Source organism: Emys orbicularis, chromosome 2 (assembly GCF_028017835.1).
Source record: "Emys orbicularis isolate rEmyOrb1 chromosome 2, rEmyOrb1.hap1, whole genome shotgun sequence".
Lineage (NCBI taxonomy): Eukaryota > Metazoa > Chordata > Testudines > Emydidae > Emys > Emys orbicularis.
The window spans coordinates 81,006,878-81,027,328 of NC_088684.1; positions in this window are offsets into that span (position 1 = coordinate 81,006,878).

Consider the following 20,451-nt stretch of genomic DNA (forward strand, 5'->3'; position numbering starts at 1 on the left):
TTGTTAGACCTCTTAGAAATCTTTCTCCTAAAAAATTAAAAGGAGATTCTCAAGTTATTTACCAGATTTCTTATGTCCTTCCCGAAATACTATTTTAAATAAGACATTTATTAACATAACAATGAACAATGAAGGAAATGCATTGAGATTGAATTTGAACTAACTAGATTGTGTATGGATAGTCCATAGGCTTATACTGGCAAAGGCCTAAAATTAACCTCTCCAAATACAGAGATAGAGAATTAGTCTGAATCTGTTATTGCTTTTCCTAATGTTGGGGAGTGAGGGAAACAACTATGCTTCCTGACACCATCTGGCATAAGATAAGGCCATGGTAAAGCTATGTGACCTCTGCACTGTTAACTTGTAAGCGTTACAATTCTGTTTTGGTAACAGGAATTCTAACTTACTCCCCACATCAGAGATGCAAACACATCAGATATTAAACCTGAGAGGATCTGATGCCATGCATTGCAGGCTTCCTTTGATGGCTCCAAGGGATATAAAGGTATTTGCTGTTTCCTTTTTTTCCTCTCTAGAGGCATCTGATTTAGTCAGGTGGTTCACATTCCACATGGTAACATTTATTGTATGGCTCACACTCCATTGTCTCTTTTCCAATATTCTATCTTCCTTGGCCTTTCCCAAGAACTTTATCCAGAACCAAAATATGTGTTTATTTCTGGAATGTCCATCTGGTGCTAAGAGGATGAGAAACAGGTCAGTGACACTCCCTGATCATCAGGAAGGTTGTTACAATGCACCACATATCTGTGTTCTTTGTGTCATTCCTACCTCCAGTGCTGTAAGATGTACAGCTGTGGCAAGATGCTGTTTTAGGAATCTGGCACTGATAAGTCTTCTGTTGCAGTAGAAGGTGGAATTTCTTTATACTTATGCACACCCTTTTATAAATCACATACACGCAGTGTTGCAGCAGCCAGGTTCCACAGCATCCAAGAATGTTATAACTGAAAATAAATCATGAGTAAAAGTAAAGTATACTTAATATTTATTGCCATGAAGCTGGGATGACAGCATAACTCTCAAGTGGCTGAGAAAAGTGGAGGCACAAGTAAGTTAGGTCAAGTTACCTCCGAAAATACTATTCTGTTTTTTCATTTCCCCAGTGGACCTTCTGCCACCCCTGTTAGATGAAAAATACATATTTATTTAATACACCCCTGAGAATAAACCAAAATAATTTGTTTGCAGTATTGCCATAGTCATGTTGTATTTAGTGGTCACCAACTTTTCTCTCCACCAAATAATTTTCCCATTCTGTTATATCATCTTCTGTTTACAATCTTCAGGTTGCAAAGGGGTTCACTCACCACAGAAACACATCCTGGTAGCCAGCTGTGGTGTAGCAAATGTCTCCCTCTGGACATGACACTGGACATTTGCCTGTTCATCATCCCTGCTAAGCCCCAACTTCTGACTCCAGACTGTGGCTGGAGGTAAACTCCAGATGGAGCTGAGGGCATATCTATGGGCCCCCTCAATACCTCCCTCCCTTCTAACAAAGCTTTCCTGGCTTGGCATGCAGTTCTGCAAAGAAGGATCTTTTAGGAACCATCTAGCTATGAAGACCACCCTTCCTTCACCCTCCTATGAAGTAGTTTGTTCCAGAGTGCCAAGCCTTCTTGCCTATGCAAGTCATCAAGGTCTATGCAACCTCTGTGGCACAGCTTCTGAAAGAGTGTGTAGTAAAGACCCCCCCGCATACTTTGTAGCTGATAGACACCCAATTAAAATTTCTCAGAAAGCCTAGACTGTTTAGGGACCACTTTGAATTTTCCCCCACTCTCCCGAACATAAATAGTAGGTACTTGAATACCATAAGAAGAAATCTGATGAACTACATTCTTAATATTTTGTCCATCTTTTTCCATAACCTGATGCTGGAGAGCATGAGAAAAAGCTAGGCACAGTTATGAGAATCCTGAACACAAAAATTGCCTCAAGGTGTGCAATTTAGAAGAGACATTTGTTAAATTCTAAATGGCTAGGAAGGCTCTCCTATTAGAAAGAAATAGGCCCCAAACAGACCCGCCGACTTCATGCATCCCACCAAAAGTTACCACATTAAACAGAAGTGGTACAGAAGGTCCTCCATCTTAGACTGCTTAGAACTATACTAAAAAATATGAATGAGATCCTTTGTCTGAATTCAGGATTAGAAGGGGAATTCTGTTTTTTTTACTAAGGCCTGGTCTACACTACCCGCCGGAATCGGCGGGTAGAAATCGACCTCTCGGGGATCGATTTATCGCGTCCCGTCAGGACGCGACAATCGATCCCCGAATCGACGCTCTTACTCCACCAGCGAAGGTGGGAGTAAGAGCCGTCGACGGGAAGCCGCGGAGGTCGATTTTGCCGCCGTCCTCACAGCGGGGTAAGTCGGCTGCGATACGTCGAATTCAGCTACGCTATTCGCGTAGCTGAATTTGCGTATCTTAAATCGACCCCCCCCTGTAGTGTAGATGTAGCCTAAGTATGCAGGAATAACACTCTTCATGGCATGTCAAATGTACTGATGAGTCACTAGTGTCAGATGGCTCAGGGCTGATAAAGCTTTCCCTTTCCTTTGGATTTGTCCATGTCAGCCCTTTTTGGCCAGATCTACAGTGACCTGAAAATGCACTTTTTTCAGATATTGTCTTGTATCTGCTCAAAATTCTTCAAAGTTTCTTCAAACTTCCTGCCAAAAAATTCATTCACTGGAATAATAATGGAAAGCTAACAGAAAAAGGGGCAGGGATGCAGGAAAAGTAAAATCATTTTTTTAATTCAATAAAAATTTGCAGAAAAAATACTGAGGTACTAACCAACCTGTAGTTAAGTGTGATTGTAGATGTAAAGCTTTCAGAAATGTTGAAACGAAGTATGCTAGGGCTACATGAAAATTACTTATTTTAGATACAACAGTAGAGCAATAATATAATGTGCAAGTTACACACAGCCTCCCTCTACGCACTTACCCCTACTCACAGAACATGCTATGCCCAAAAATCTTGGGGGAAGATGTTTGGAGCAAACACCTTGCTGAGAAAGGTCTCAGTAAAATTAAAGAGAATACAATTTGATCACTGATTTAATCATTTAACTGCATACCTTTATATCTGAAGAGGATTGTATATAAAGTAAGGAAAGGTGTCATTGGCTTGGGGCTACTGAATAAGTGGAACCACCAGTTGCATTATTAAAAGAAGTTCTGCTTCTAATCTTTTTCCTACGGCAGGTAAAACCAAAGATTCTTCTCAAATGTCAAAACGCCAGGGTTAGTGAATTTAGTGTAGGAGACAAAATTCCCAGTGCTTCTACAGGTAAAACAAACTTTAAGGAGGATTCTAGCACTTTTGTAATGATGGAATACAACCTAAGGCAATATAAATTCATAATCTCTCGGGACGAATGGCCTTTAAAAATGCATCAGATTACCAACTCACCATTGAAATGGGATTTTCTCTGGCAGCCATACAATGCATGTAACACATACTATGAAACTGCATGTTCACTTGATACTTCCATTATCTTTGAATTTTTCATTCAGACTTGATGTAATGTCAGTTAAATCTTTACAATAATAAATATTATAGTCTAGCATCTAGGCACCAGTGCTTGGCCCCCATGTCTGGCTGGTTAGTGCTATCCAGGCAGCACAAAGTAGCTGTGTGGAAAGCTGCCCTAAACAGGTGGATGGGAATTCCTCTGGTGTTGTGGAATTTCCAGCTGGCATAAAACCAGTGTAGTTGAATCTATGCCTCCCACTTCTGGTACCTCCACCCAGCTTCAGAGACATGTCAGGACAATCTGAAGGTATTGGTGGGGCAAGGGGTATCCAGAGCATACTACATTCCAGAAATTCCTAGCTACTGGAACAGTCTCTAAGGGATTGTTATTTCTGGTGTAATTTAGGCTTGTCTGCACAGCCCTGCAATTTGGACTACAGGGGCGTGAATTGCCACATGCTAGCATGCTGAGCTGTAACTCTCCCACGCAGACTCTGTGGGTGTGAAGTAAAAGGTACCTAATTCACTTTAATGTAGTCCTCTTTAGGACTATGTTAACATGAACGAGGTACCTTTTAGTTTGCGCCAGTGGCATCCGCATGGGGGAGTTATTACACCACACACTAATGTGCACTGCCATTCACACCCATCTGCAGGGCCAGGTAGATGTGAGTAGCTCTTAGACTGCTTTAAATTCTGCCAGGGGCTGACTTGGCTTCTGCCTGGCTCCAGCACTAGGAGTGTGTGGAGAAGTGCCTTGGAGCCACTTTCCACTTGCAACAGGTCTTGCACTGAGCACAGCTCAGCAAAACCTAAGGATCTGGCCTATAATATGTAATAGAGTTCCTTGTGAACATATTTACCTCACCAGTGGCAGTATTTCTTTTTATACAAAATTCTCTGCACAAGCTTGCATAAAAATGACTGGGATGTGCATGTAGGACAAAATTCATTTGTGGTGCCAGGCCCAACACTGGGCTGTCTGCACTACTGAAGACTAGGGTTACCATCCGTCCGTATTTCCCCGGACGTGTCCGGCTTTTGCGTCTCTAAATAGCCGTCCGGGTGGAATTGGTAACAAAAGGTTAAAATGTCCGGGGTTTTTTTCTCCCTCGCCTCCCTCCCTCCCTTCCATGCAGAGTGCGGCTGCTGATTGGGCGGCTGGGCCGATTGACCCGCTCCCATTGGCCTCCAGCAGCCAGAGCCCTCCCCTGCTCCCCCCTCCCTCTGTCTGCAGCCCTATGTAACACACAAACCGACCCACCGGGCAGCGTGTTTTGCCTACACGTGGAGCCAGAATGGTAAGGGGAGTCGGGGGGCAGTCAGGGAGCGGGGGAGTGTTGGATGGGTCCCCGGCCTCTACCTGCCACCCCCCCTCCATGCGTACCCCCCGTGGGCCCCCCTCCCTGCCTGCCTCTCCCTTGCCTGCTTGTACTGCCAGAGCCAGCAGCAACTGCTGTCTGCTGCTCCCGGGTCCTAGTGTCCTCCATCCACTAATGGGAAGACAGGCTGCCCTTACCCTGCCCTTCCACCCTAGCCCTGAGCCTCTCCAATGCCCCAAACCCCTCAGCCCCAGCCCTCATCCCCCCACACCCTAATCCTCTGCTCCATCCCTGAGCCCCCTCCTACATCATGAACCCCTCATCCTCAGACCCACAGCCCTCTCCTCTGCATCCCCTCCTATCCCCAAACTTCCTCCCAAACCCCCTCCCCCTTCCCACACACACCCTCCTGCCCTCAAACTCCCTCCCAAAGCCTGCACCCCCTCCCTTTGCACCGCCTCCCACCCCCAAACTCCATCCCAGAGCCTGCACCCCTCACCCCCGCCTGCACACCCACCCCCTGCCCCAGCCCGGAGCCTGCACCCAGCACCCAAACTCTATCCCAGAGCCTGCACCCTGCACCCCTCCTGCACCCTAATCCCCAGCCCAGGACCTGCACCCCAGACCTCCTCCCCCCACCCAACCCCTCTCCCAGAGCCTTAGGCAGGTGTGGGGGGGTTCTGGGCACCACCAAAATGTCTACAACCCTGCCACCCATGCGAGTGGATAAGGGTCGGGGCAGTCAGGGGACAGGTAGGGTCCTAGGGGTGGGGGGTTCTCAGCAGGGGGCAGTCAGGGGACAAGAATCAGGGGGGGTTGGGGTTCTGAGGGGGGCAGTCAGGGGGTGGGAAGTGGATGGGGGCGGGGTGGGGGCAGGGCTAGGGCGGGGCTTCCCCCCCCCAGTGTCCTCTTTTTTGAATGTGGAAATATGGTAACCCTACTGAAGACCAATTGGTGCCATGCAGGGAGACCTTAGGAAGACCCTGCACACCCCTTAGATGAAAAAATATTTGCACTAGTCCCACATAGTTTGATGCAGAAAACTATAATAGGTATGCACTGGGAAAGGCTCATATTCAGTGGGTATGGGCCAGGGTGACATACCAACAGCTTTCAACGTGAACCTAAGCTGTCATTTGAAAAAGAAAGTAAGTCTCCAGCTTCTGTGATTGCTGAAATAGCTAGAAAAACTTGAACTGAGTGCAGCTGCTGCAGTGATATCTGTCTGCACATCCAGAACCTAGAACAATAGCGCTGAGAAGTGTGACCTGCCCAATTCATTGCAGTGAGTGAGAACTCACATGTCTAATGATAATACTTTAAATGTCAACATTGTTAACAATTTCATGGCTCCTCACGTATCTGAGAAAGGTGAGGGGGGGTCATACTACGAAGATCTGCACAATCTACTGTGTGTGACAGCTCACTTCGCCACCATCAGTGAGTGGGCTTCGGAGATACTGCCACTTTTTTTCCAACCCCCAATCAAGAAGAAGCCAATCTCAAGGAGCATAGCAGAGTCCATCGGGGCATTGGTGCCCCCTCAAAAGGAAGCCAAGCTGAAGAAGCCCAGCAGAGCTCATGGATGTACAGAGACCCCACTGAGGGAGAACTGCTGAGCCCAAGCAGCCCAGAGAACATAATCATATGTTGAATATCTGCACAGTCTACTCTGAGCAGCTTCTTGTGGGCAGAGATTATTTTGTGGGAGGAGCTTGGAAAAGTACCACCACCTCTTTTCCACTGTGTGAACCCTGGAGCTGGCAGTGGGACAGGATAGAAGCTGTTGATCCAGAAGCCCCAATTACCCCAACAGCTAGTGTGGAGGGGCTGCAGCTGCTGTCCAGCCCATAGATTAGAACAGTGGCTGTAGGGTAACAAGGGGATGTATCTCTGCAGCAGCCCTGCATGTTGGCCCCAGATTGAGTTGATTTTACTTCTCTACCCTCCTGCACTTAGGGCTGCCAATTTTGGCAGGACGTATTCCTGGAGGTTTCATCACATGACATAATCTTTAATCAAAGATTAATCTTTAATTACTGGGGACTCCAGGATAATCCTGGAGGGTTGGCAACCCTAGCCACACTCCATCCACAGTCATAACCCTCAGTATAACAGATTGAGGCACAGTAAAAGAAAAGGAAAATTCAATACCTCAGCTATTTGCATATTTGTAATAAGCAAATTTTTTAACAAAACTGGTGACAAAATGTGAATCCTACCCAAGCTGCTTGTGATCAACAGTTGTTGCCATCTGATGGATGCATGGTGGCCTATGTGAAATGAGTTGTGCGGTCTCACTGCAGTTCTGAAGGGACAGCAGTGCTCATCCCAAAACCACCTTAAGACAAATTAGCATCCTCCCTGTAAATCTCAGCAGAGAGAAGAAATTGAACGGGCAAGAAGAGGGCTACTCTTCCATGACCAGAGGTGCTAGCTCCAGTTTAGAGGTGAGACACATTGGTGGGGAGTGAAGAAGCTTGAAATATTTCTCTCTGTGGTGCATCTCTTCTGTGGATATGAGAGGATTTTAGTCTTTGTGGCTGTCAATCTCACACCTTTCATGGACCATAAGATGTTAGAACTGCAACAAAAATTTTTTTTTCTCTTCTCTAATCTTGTCTTCCTAATTTAATTCTGTTACCTTTTTCTGCAGTATATTCAGTTTCAAGGGGTTCCTGTGATCTGTGGGTATGTTTCTCAATTGCATTTTTCTGTTTTATTATCTTTGTACATTTTTATTTGCACTGCATAAGGTGTGTTTGTGTATATAATATAAAACTTTCAGTAAACACAGTAAAAAGGAAAAAAATGAGTGCAATTGAGTATCTACTTTGTGCAGACAAAACAGAGTACTCTTTGGGCAAACGGAAAGTTAGATGCACTAGTCCTTTGTCTATGCTAACATCCATTTTGCACATGAAATTGTGTTAAATGCAAGCATTAAATAGGTGTATTGTTATCTACACACCTTTTTGAAAATCAGATGTTAAATTTTCATTCTCTCTCACACAAACAGTTTTAAAAGTGGGAAAGACAATCTGAAATTAACCCAAACCTGTTTTAACTGGGTCTTTGCTAAAAACACAATTTACCCAAATGAAACTTTATTGAATCTCATCTAAGAACATTTATGCCAAGTAGCTTGATGCGATTTATAAGATAAATGACATTAAATCCTTACACAAAAAGACATAAATGAACAGACTTTTAACTGAACCAGGCTGCTAATAACAGAGGTCTGTCAAATAAATGCCTCCTATTGAAATAAGCGTAAAAACTTCAGTGCACACAGTTTATGAAGGGGACAGTTCCTCTAGATGATCCTCAGGCATTGATTCTCCATACTCAGTTGTGAAAGAATTAATATTTTTCTGCCTTTATAATTAGTCATAAGATGTGACTAGTGCAGGGGTGGCCAGCCTGAGCCTGAGAAGGAGACAGAATTTACCAATGTACATTGCCAAAGAGCCACAGTAATACATCGGCAGCCCCCATCAGTCCCCACCCCAGCTCCTCCTGCCCGCCAGCAGCCTTGCTGATCAGCACCTCCTCCTCCCTCCCCATGCCTCCTGCCCGCCGCGATCAGCTGTTTTGCAGTGTACAGGAGGCTCTGGGATGGAGGGAGGAGGAGCAAGGGAGCAGCAGGCTCAGGGGAGGGGGCAGGAAGGGGCGGGGGCCTTGGGGTAAGGGGTGGATTGGGGGCAGGGCCTGGAGTTGAGCAGTGGAAAGTTGGCACCTGTAGCTCCAGCCCCAGATTCAGCACCTATGCAAGAACTGCATATTAACTTCTAAAGAGCTGCATGCGGCTCTGGAGCCACAGGTTGGCCACCCCTGGTCTAGTGCATTCTGTATTTTGAGCAGGGCCGGCTCCAGGCACCAGGCAACCAAGCTGGTGCTTGGGGCGGCACCTGGAGGGGGGCAGCGCGGCGCTCGGGCCGCCGGGGAGAGCGGGGCCACAGCCGGGCTCGCCGCCCTCCCCCCGGCGCTCTGGCCGCCCTCCCCCCCCGCGCCCTCCCCCCGGCTGCCGGGGGGAGAGCCGAGCCCCCGCCGCCCTGCCCCCGGCGCTCTGGCCGCCGGAGGGGGGGGGGGGAGTGCCGAGCCCCCACCGGGGCTCGCCGCCCTCCTCCCAGGGCTCCGGCCGCCCTCCCCTCTGGCGCCCTCCCCCCGGCCACCGGGGGGAGAGCGGAGCCCCCACCGGGGCTCGCCACCCTCGCCCCGGGGCTCCGGCCGCCCTGCCCCCGGCGGGAGAGCGGAGCCCCCGCCGGGGCTCGCCGCCCCCCCGGGCTCCGCCCCCCCCCCCCCGTGGGGGGGGGGGGGGCGGCCGGAGGCTTTTTTGCCTGGGGCGGCAAAAAAGCCAGAGCCGGCCCTGATTTTGAGCCTAACCTGAAAGAGTTAAGAGTCAAACCAAGCAAACATTAAAGCAGTTTAAGTTTGCATTCACTCTTCACAGAGTAAAGTGAGAAAAATAAACCCTTGCATACCCCACTGTATTTTATCTACGCTCTTCTGCCTGGAATGATTCGCCCAGATACCCAGACTGGTACCACTACATAATTAATTTTACTCCACTATACATTTTGGACATTCAAGACTTAATAAATCTTTAGAGAAAAATCCAGTTCAGAATCTGTATAGTGTAGATTTAAAGTTATTTACCTGGAGTTCTGATTAGCTTTCCTCAGATGCTCATTTACTGATGTGAGGTTTGGACTTTAATGCCATAAGTGTAAAGCACAGCATAGCTTGCTTGTACAGAGGCAGCCATCTCCTGAGGTTTGTTTCGGAACTGCTGGAAACCAATTTGCCTTACTTGGTTTAGCGCTTCAACTCAGGCTGCCAAACTGACTGGTTAACATCACAAGATTTTTATTTTTTTTTAGCATGTGCATGAGAATAAAATATTAAGTGCCCTAGGCCTATTTTGTGTGTGTGTGTTTTTTTTTCCTTGTGTGCCCCCATAATATATAGAAAACAGAGAATTTTGTCTTTGACCACCAAAGACATGCAAATTGAGAAAACTTCAAACTCTTCCCCTACAGTACACCTCAGGAGTGAGCAAGCCAAAGTCATGTAGGAAGAGTCACACTTGGGAGGAGACCTTAAATTTTTTTTAAAAGAGATTTCTCTAGCTATCTTTCACTAGTAATGTTTGCATTATTCCCTCATTACTGGTTAGCACATAATGCTATCCAAAAATCAGTCATTCTTGGTGAGAATAAGGATGGGTGGATATGTTCAGAAAAATCCCACCACCACCACCACTTTGAAATGTCCCTTTCTAGAACTAAACTTAAACCCAATTTTAAAATATGGAAAAGTTTGGATAAATATTTTTCACTTCAGTTCTCTATTGGGGCCAGAATTGAACCGGTGTTAACAATGGTGGGAAATTATGGAGGGAAGTAGTTATTTTAGGTACAGCTAAAGACAGAATAATGTTAGGAGCTGGGGGAAATCTTGTTAAGGTTTGAGTTAAAACCTCATGAAGCTTGATGACTACGAACTTCAATTAACATAATGGTAAGGATAAGGTAAGCATAAACCCCCACCTAATACAAAAGGATTATGTGAACTCACCCAGGAGTTTTGGAATGTATGGGCAGAGGGGTTTTTGCTGAGTATTTTTTGGGTAAAGATGTGTGTTTGTTATGAGGGAGGGGAGAACACAGAACCAGAGAAAGACAGAGAGCCTGAAGAAAGCCAAGTAGGAGCCTGTAAGCATAATATGACCTGGGGAGAAGCTTAGAGAGAGCTTTGGGCCTGGTTTTGGCTAAACTGCCTGGGGATTGAAAGCAAAGAAGTTATCCCCTGTTTTGGTTGCTGCTTCATTTGGAGAAGCAGGACTTTGTAATGTCCTTCTAAATAAGCAAGATTTCTTCAAAGAAAATACCAGAATCCATCTCAATTTCTACTCCCAACTCTGAACTTTGATTAGCTACTTGGATCTAAAAGGGGCAACAATAATATAGGCCAAATTGTAAAAAAAATGGGCATATAAACTGTACAATTCCTAATATGAAACATTTGACATAAACGTTAAAAAAGGACATCTCTCCACTGCATATGTGTTATGGAATCATATATATATATATATATATATATATATATATATATATATATATATATATATATATATATATTGCTATCACTATTCAGATTTTTGCTGTACTTTTCAGGGCAGACTGACATCAGATATCCCTCCTATGACTCAGTTTTTAATGTACTGAAAGCATACAAAATAAACGATTAATACCTTAAATACAAGCAACACGGCACCTAGATAGCATAAAACATATATGTGAGAGTAAAAGGCTAATATGTCCCTTACTTCTGCACAGAAGAGGGCCAGGATTTGTCCTGATAATTGTAAAACACTTATAATTGTTCCCCCCAAATTACATTAACATAAAGTAACATGAAATGTGTGCGTCCAAGGGAATGTTCTCACTGAACAGTTAACCCGAGTCATCTATACTAAAGTGTCTTCACCTGACTTTCCCTCACTAGAGTGAGAGTGGCCACACTGACTACCAGCACTACCACCCAAGCGCAGCACTACTTATATGAGTCGCTAACCATGGGACATATCCCATGGTTCTTTGCACTGCAATCAGTTGAGCCGCTCTATGAATTCTTTCCCAGTGACTTGTGAGAGAACATATCTGTCTTTTCCAAGCACATGGGGTGAATTATAGGGAGATGTGGGAGAACCAGTGGAACTCCAGTGGAGCTAGTCTGCGTCCACGTCACAAAGTGGCCACGTTAGCAGCTGCCAAGTTCTGCTAACTTGAACATTAGCCTATACCCATGATGGGCTAAATTAAAAGCGCCATCGCATTCGAGTTAAAGGTTTTAGTGCGTGGCTATGGCTCAAGTTATAACTTGAGTTAATTCTGCAGTGAAGACAAGCCCCCAGTGGCAAAAGCATAAGAACACAGCCTCTGATCCATCCTTTTAGCAGGACTCATCATCCTACAGAAAGCTATTGAGCTGACTCACTGAAGTAGGTGTGTGGCTTGTTAACTCCAACAGGATCTCAGAAAAGTGGGAGTGACCCTCTGGGCCGAGAAAACCAAGGGTATGGACAGGGCAATCTTTTAGAAAGCCATAGGTACAACCAGGCTTGGGAAAAAAGCATCAGCTGAAGTGTAGATTCTGTTAGTGTTATTTGGGTTACCAATAAAGCTATGCCCTAGGAAAGAGTCAGTTTGATCTTATGGTGTCACATATTTTTGGCAGGGTGGGAGTGCCACCTACTCACACAAAGAAATTCAAAGATAAACTGTCCTAAACCATGCCACTGCGCTCAGTTATTGCATTGATATCATCCAGCACAGCATGATCTTATATATTATCTATGCTGCTATTAGACAACATGGAATGAGTTAAAAATGACGTGGCAGCCTTAATTACTGATTTTTCTTGCTGTTGGTTACTACAATGTTACTTTACCATTGTCTCCTTGGGCCATATTCTGAGGTCCTTACACAGTTGTGATCCATAGCACATTCTTACCCAGGGGAGTAAAGAGGTGTAAAGGTGGTGTGAGATACCTCTTTCCTCCCCTGTGTGGGCTACTCATATCTCAGTTTGACAACCTCAGTAAGACCACTAGATCCCCTCCTGACTATGTAGGCAGGGAGTGGATGGAACTTGTTCCCTGCCTCCCTCCCAACCTGCTGGCCATCTTAGAAGGGGTACTAATTTGTGCCAAGCTTAGAGACCGGTGCGTATTACCTCTCCTCTGGAGCAAGGGGGAAATCATGGGGGGGATTGTGACTCTGACTCATAATCTGGTCCCTGGTCTGTTTCTGGAGCAGCACAACTGTGTGCTACCACTTCCTCTGTGTTTGAGGCAAAGTCACACTCTTAACGCTTTGTGTTATTCTTAGTCCTTATATCAACTGAAGTAGGGAGCCCTGGATTTGGCCCCCTGTTAATATGGTGGCTGCTACTGTGACTATTTTTTTCTCACAGAGTGCTGCACAGTTAGAGTATTTCTGAAAGCTCTGCATAAACTGTAAACAAGGTAGAAGAGTCAGGTCTGTAATGAGCATTTTCTCTGCAGAAATTATGCTCATGCAGTGATGAAACTCTTAATTCATTTGAACTCGTCTCACTCCGTGACATGTGTTTCTTCTCATAGTGTCGTTGCTATAAATCCATAACCATGCCACAGCACATTCACATTAGATATTAGCTGCAATTGAGTTTGAATGTTGTCATTTAACGGGGAGAGAGAGAGACCCTGGCGTAAAACAAAACAAAACACACCTGATTTAATGGGGTTAGATGTGGGTACAGAGACTCCATGTGATTTTTATGGTTGCACAGTTTGTCAAGAGTTTGGTAATTTATAAAACTTCCTGATGGAAACATATGAATACACCAGTCAAGGTAATAATTAATTCCCTTGAGGAAATGCTCATTAAAGAAAAGTCTGCTACAAGAAAGAACATTCTAAAAAACTAGAAGATCACAATGTAAGTTAGCTGCCAATTAAGCCTTCATGGGGTTGAGAAAGGAAAATGAAGGCAACAATATAGCTTTCTGACTAGGGATTTGATCTTCAAGATAACCTCCAAACTACAATGTTTCACTTACTAAAAGCCCCTCTGAAATACATCCTTGTTGATTATGCCATAATACTGTCCATTTATCCTTACATGTGAGGAAGAATTCCATAACTCATAAATGCAGATAGTTATGAACAGCGACAAAGGCACCTTTTTCATAAGTGAGTCCGTAAGGAAACATGGAAAATCCTTCTGTTTTCCACTATGGTGTATTCCAGGGATAGAACTTTGTAATAAATAAGAATCCAAGTGATTCTCTTGGTAGACACTTGACTACGTATTTGTGGGATCAGTCAGCAGGGGATCCTCTATGCATATATGTGCAGCAGCTGATTTCATAACCGTTGACTATACATGAGCCTATGTTCACTGAGCAGCATGATAGTCTAAGAATAAATTTCTCCAATAATTTTAGTTCAGGGAGGATTTTTTTAGTATAAAATGCTTTCAAAATGCATTTAGGGCCCAAAACCGCAACCTTTGTTCATACTGAGTAGTACTTCCTCCCACTAGGTGTTGCAGCAGGTCAAATTCTCATCTCACTGACTCCGGCATAAATTGAAGCCAAGAGAGTTAGCCCAATGTAAAACTGGTGCATCTGAAATGAGAACCAGGGCTTCCATTGTGAAATCAAACATATAAGGCCAAATTGTCACAATATTTCAGACAGTCAGCACATTGTAGGCACAGACCCCATACAAAAACATGCTGCCAGATGTGCCCAGTGGCAGAGAAGTCTTTCTATCACAGGGTAGGATGCCACATTAGGTGGGTTGCATACACTGTGGAGTTTGTTTTGTTATGGCTATCTTCAGGAGCAAAGTGCACACTGCCAGCGAAGCCATCTTGTTCTTGCAGCATAACCCCTGTTGGATTTTCGACCAGCACATCCCTTTTCCCTGAACCATGCTTCTGGTTGCAGTGGTATGTGTCCTGTCTCATTAGCGGGGCTTATTTGCTAGTGCACTCTTCCGAGCCACAATGCAATTCCCTCTGCATGTGGTTGCTTTTGGCCTAATCCAAAGCCCAGTGAAGTCAGTGGACGTCAATAGAAGATTGACTTCGCTGGGCTTTGGATCAGGTGTTTTAGGTACCTGGGTGTGATGACTTGGCTCTTGTAAAGCAATTGTATAGTAATGGGCTGGATTTTGCCCTTTATATTTATTTACCTTTTATACAGAATTATTTTCCTTTCTCAAAAGCATACTACAACTTGTGGCAATAAGGGGTGACGATGATACATTGTAATAAAGGTAAGTACTTTATTACCAATGGAAGAAAGCTGTCTAACGAGTGCCACTGATGTATATTGTTTGTATGCAAAATAGAGTTTTGACTTGGCTCAGCACAGTGGAGGTGGAGGCTGTCCGGGAGCTGGATGTGGTTCCCTGATTCCTGGCTCCCTTATTCAGCATCAACCTGTCCCCAGAGTCAGATAGAGCACCCTTATGCCAATAGAAGATCAGAGTAGCGCCACTTCATGCCTTCTACGCTGGTGTGGACGGCAGCTGGCGCAGAAGTTGCTTCTGCCAAGCTTACATAATTGGGTAGCTCCCCTCAACAAGGGATATATTTCACTGGCCATTTACAGCCAGGATCTGGTTCCTGTACGTCACCTGAGCAGCACAAAGGGGCTGGCTGCTTGCAGAGTATCCAGCCCTTTCTTTCTTGTTTAAGTATTTGGGACCAACCCTGTGGGTTTTCCAAGCACTTGCTGGAAGGTGTGGAGTACCATTAATTCTCATTATAATCAATGGGAATTGAAGATCCAAACCATCTTACGGGAACAGATTTTTCATTTGTTATCTAGACTATGGCTACTAATGAAATATTACTGTTTCTTTTCTATCAAACACAACTCAGTTTTAAACATTGCTACTAAAAGTATCCTATTCTTTTAAACCTCCAAAAGATCACCAGAGTATTTAGGGGTCTACTTTCTCATAGGAAGAGTTCTTAGCTTGAACTAGAGTCACACACATGCATCATATAAAATCCCTAAACTGTATCACGTATAGATTTACATGCACCTCCCAATAAATAAAGGTAAATAGCATTTGAGATTGTGTGTGAGCACTGTGCAGAGGGGAAAATGACACTGATAGATAGTGTCCGTATGCTTTCTCCTCTCCTTTACACACCAAAGAACAAACTAGTCCAATGAAAGCGGACAGGTTCATAGATTCTAAAGCCAGAAGGGACCACTGTGAGACTCTAGGCTGGTAAAGGTAAAATACTAATGTTAAAACTACAGATCTCTTCCTTATTTAGCCAGGATGGGCAGGGATGGTGTCCCTAGCTTCTGTTTGCCAGAAGCTGGGAATGGGTGATAGGGGATGGATCACTTGATGATTACCTGTTCTGTTCATTCCCTCTGGGGCACCTGGCATTGGCCACCGCTGGAAGACAGGATACTGGGCTAAATGGACCTGACCCAGTCTGACCCGATATGGCCATTATTATGTTCTTATTTTGGCCCTAGTACTGCAAAGGGATATAGCCAAGCAGACCTATACACTTGTATGGCACCTCATTAAAGTCCCATTGACTTCAATGGACTTTGGATGAGGCTCATAAAGAGCACACCTTTGAAGCTCTGTGCTTTCAGAGCTGTTCTACAACTGCTTTGAACCTCGCTCTTCTACCAGATGAGGACCTCAAGTGGGACTTGCTGCTGCTCTCCAACTGGAACAGCTTTTCTCACCTTTGACTTGCTCCTATGCTGTCAGGAATCAGGGTCTGCAACAGAGCCAGTCTCCAGGAAACCTAAGAAGCCCAGCTGGCCTGTAATAGGCTGCCTGATTGGCTACACATCCTGATTGGTTGAAAGAGTCAGCAGATGGGCTCTTAAACCCTGCTGCAGCAGTTCAGTAGTATTTGCTCATGGGTGTGATCGCGTCTGTGTGTTCCCAGCCTTGCTCCTACCTCTCCTGCAGCCTTGCCTCACTCCAAGTAACCTGGTCCTGATCCTCAATTTTGATTCCTGACTTTGGCTCTGGCATCTGGCTTTTGACTTCAGCTCTGACCCTGGACTCCAAGGCCTGACAATGGACTCCAGATCCAACCACTGGGCATGACTGGCCATGTCCCGGACATGGACAGTCAAAGTAAGCCAGAATTCCAGACCTAAGTTGTCTGGCTATTGTGAATATTGGAAGATTAGTACTTTTGTAGGAATTTCTCCATGCACACTGTGGGGAGAGGTCAGTGTCTACGTGAGTGTGTACAACATAACAAAAAAAATGTAATTTGCCACGCTAAAGGAAAATATGTAACTCCTTTGCGGAACCTTCCAGTAAGGCACATTAACTGTCACCAAGAGGTCAGCTTGAAAAACAAAAGTAGCAAGGGCTGCTGTATTTGGTGGCCTGCAGCAGGTCAATGTAGTAAAAGGCATGTCTCAGCTGGCAAGGCGATGTCCTAGCTAAAAAGGTGTCTTGTAACATGCCTTTCACTTCAGCGAGAATGGCACAAAGCACTGCAACCCTCCTTTTGCACTTTGCATAAGCCATGTGCAGTCTCTGTGTTCCCTGCCACGCAGCATTCTGAAAAAGTTACAGGAAACAGAGCCAAAGTGCATTTGAATTTTATTAGAAAACTAGTTTTGTTCTGATTTTATCTGGATTATTTAATAAATGAGGACTATTAATTCATACTTTAATTGTCAGCAACAATCCCCCCGCCCCCATGTATCCTGATATCTGATCAATCATTAGATTACAGACCGAGACTCCCCCAGAGAGAGCCACAAATCCATATAATGTGGCATGCTGGGTGCAGGATTTTGTATTTCATCTCTGAGATAGATGAAACTCATGTAAAATCACAGAGAGGCACGAAACCCCATATTCTGTTGGAGGAGGTTCACAGGTTGTTTATTTCATCATTTGTGTTGAATCTGTTAGATTCACAGATTGTGTTACTGACCCCCATAGAGCTAGGCAAGGTGGTACGTATACAATTGTGGGTTATATTCATATTTGGTTAGCCTAGTAATTGGGTATAAATATGAGCATTCCAAAAAACTTATAAATAAAGCAATAAACTTAAGGTTAAAAAATGAATGATGATGGGCAGTAGAATGAGAAGCATCACAAGGCCAGGCAAAGAGGAGGAGGAAAGGAGAAAACTAAGCTTTTAGGTGTTTCTATTGCAGGTGTCTGACTCAGATTATCTGTAGTCACAGTCACAGCCTTCACAAGACAGGCTTTTGCCATTGTGACAAACCCAGGCGACTGTAGCGAGTAGGGTACGGGAAATTGCAATTACTAACAAACTAAAAACAAAAATGCTAAAGAGCCAGAAGAAGGAGATTTAAATGTTTATTATATTAGGGGGACACAGCTGCTTCAATACCAAGGAGACCAGTGATATCCAGTAAAAAAATGTTCTGGAGGCATAGATCAGGGCCAACTCCAGTGTTTAGGATTTATTTGCGTGCATAGAAGCTAGTTTAACTACAAGAAAAACAGACTAAATATACAGTAACTGACAAAACTCCCATGGCAAAATCCACCATAAACTGAATGTCTGGTTGCCCAGGTAAGGATTCTGCTTCCAGTTGTTTTCCCCTCCTCACCAATCCAGGTAGACAGCCCTGTATTTGGATGTCAAACAGGGCCGGCTCCAGGCACCAGCTTACCAAGCAGGTGCTTGGGGCGGCCACTTCAGAGAGGGACGGCACTTCCAGCTGTTCGGCGGCAATTTGGCGGCGGGCTGTCCCTCACTCCTGCTCGGAGGGAAGGACCTCCCAGCCGCATTGCTGCCGCAGATCGGGATCGCGGCTTTGTTTGTTTGTTTGTTTTTGTCTTTTTGTTTGTTTGTTTGGCTGCTTGGGGCGGCCAAAACCCTGGAGCCGGCCCTGATGTCAAAGGCCCTTCCTGCACAGATAAACCCTTCTCAGTCATCTGAGGTCCTCTCCTACATATTTATGAGAGGGAAGTGCCAGATTCCCAAGCCACCAATACCTGGTATGTAGTGTTGCCCAGTGACACACATCTCACATGATTCTCAGGCCTGCAGCCCACCCCCTGCCGCATCACAGCTCAGTAAAGTCTAATACATGATATGAACACTTACTGTTTATGTTGAACCATTTCACTGACCCAATGTCAGCTGTATATCACATCTATGGACATGCACATAGGCGGAACATAGTCCATCACTAGTGGCTATTGACGGAGTGAAGATTCTAGCACACTTTCTATTCAGCATGTATACCCTTAGTGATCATACAGTATAACTGAGCCAAGTCAGTTGTGTGTCTATGGCATATTTATATAGTGCCAACAGTGTATCGCTGGCTGTTGCACAGCGGCTGCTAGATCCTGCTTTTCCCTAACAAAATTCCCATTCAGCTGAACATTCTGTGCTGGATGTCTGGTGCAGGGGTTGGGCTGCTTGGGACGGGGAAACAGTTTAAAACAGCCAGAAGGTCTGCTTGGGAAGCCAGTGGAAAGTGGCCATTAGCCATTATGATTAGGGAATGGAGGCCAGTTGTGTACTTGGGCTTCTTTTCTTTTCTTTTCTTTTCTTTTCTTGTAAGGTAAACGGGGGAGAGGTAGATTTATTCCCTCTACCCGACCTGCCAAGTTTTGTGTGGTTCCATGCATGTCAGGAAATCAGTGATCCCCTATTCCCCCTAAGTTATCGGAGCATTGTGTAGCCACAATTGGGAGGCACAAGCTAATCATCCCCCAGAGCAGTGAGAGCAAGTGTCAGGATGCAAGGAACATATTCCTCCTCATAGACTTTAAGGTCTGAAGGTACCATTGTGATCATCTAGTCTGACCTCCTGCACACTGCAGGCCACAGAACCTCACGCAGTCCTGTAATAGACCCATAACCTCTGACTGAGTTACTGAAGTCCTCAAATCATGGTTTAAAGACTTCAAGTTACAGAGAATTCATCATTTACACTAGTTTAAACCTGCAAATGAGTTATGCCAAAGTTAAGTTCACCAAGCAGTGGAAATGTTCCCAAATTCTGCCTATAGAGCCAACAGAATCTCTTACAGCACCAGGGTTCTGCATAACACCAATGACCAAAACAACAGGTGTGGCCATAGTACCATTCATGAATTTCTTGAATCATGCTGGTTCCTTTGTTGGTGACAAAGAAGTCTATTCTAAAATGGTAGTCATGTTCCCAGATTTTCTGCTCTGTCTGCTATGTTTGGGAATATATGGGTCTTTGGTACAAAAGGCCTGGTTGAGTAATGTTCATGAACGTACTCTGGAGATGGCACTGGCCAGAGAAGTAGCAGAGACATAGGAGGATAGGGAGGAGATAACACATGAGTTGGGAACAGAAGCAGCAGGAGTGGAAAACAACTCAAATGAGTTGCTGAATGCAAACAGGCATCCATGGAATTCACACAGGTCAGATACTACTTGTACAATGAATTATACCCCCATCAGCCTTCGCGAGAAATTTGAGAACACCCTTTAAACCCCTCTGTTAAATAGAGTTTGGGTACAAAAGAGCAATCTGTTGTCTAAAAGCTGTGTCCTATGCTACTGGGAAAAACTGCAGTTCTAGTGCTACCATCTCCCCCAAATAGCTGTGTGAGAGGAACTACACTTGGTATGAAAGGATTGCATGTTGGAACTATGAATACTAGTCATTAGTACGGCTACCACCAGTTAGGCTTTGCTTTTTCATATTTTGAAAGTGAGCCTGACATAGAGAAGAAAGGATTTAAAGGCAGAAGTCTGAGGACTAGCATTACAAGCAGTGGGAAAGTACAATGTCATAGAAGAGGGGAGTGGAGGTGGGTCCAGTGGCTTGTCACTCCCACTGCTTCATCACACAGGTATGTTGATTCAAAACACATTCTGGGACTGACCACAGTGGGTGAGGTCAAAAGGGGCTCTGACTACACAAGCAGTTTTGTTGGCTGAAAGGGGGCATACTTGCAACGTACTAATGGGGTGTTTGTGAAAGAGCTCCTTGTCGGGTTTTGTGGGTTTCTTCCTGGACTAATAATGCTATAACCTTGAGTTAATGACCTTCTCAATCAGCTTGACCAGGCT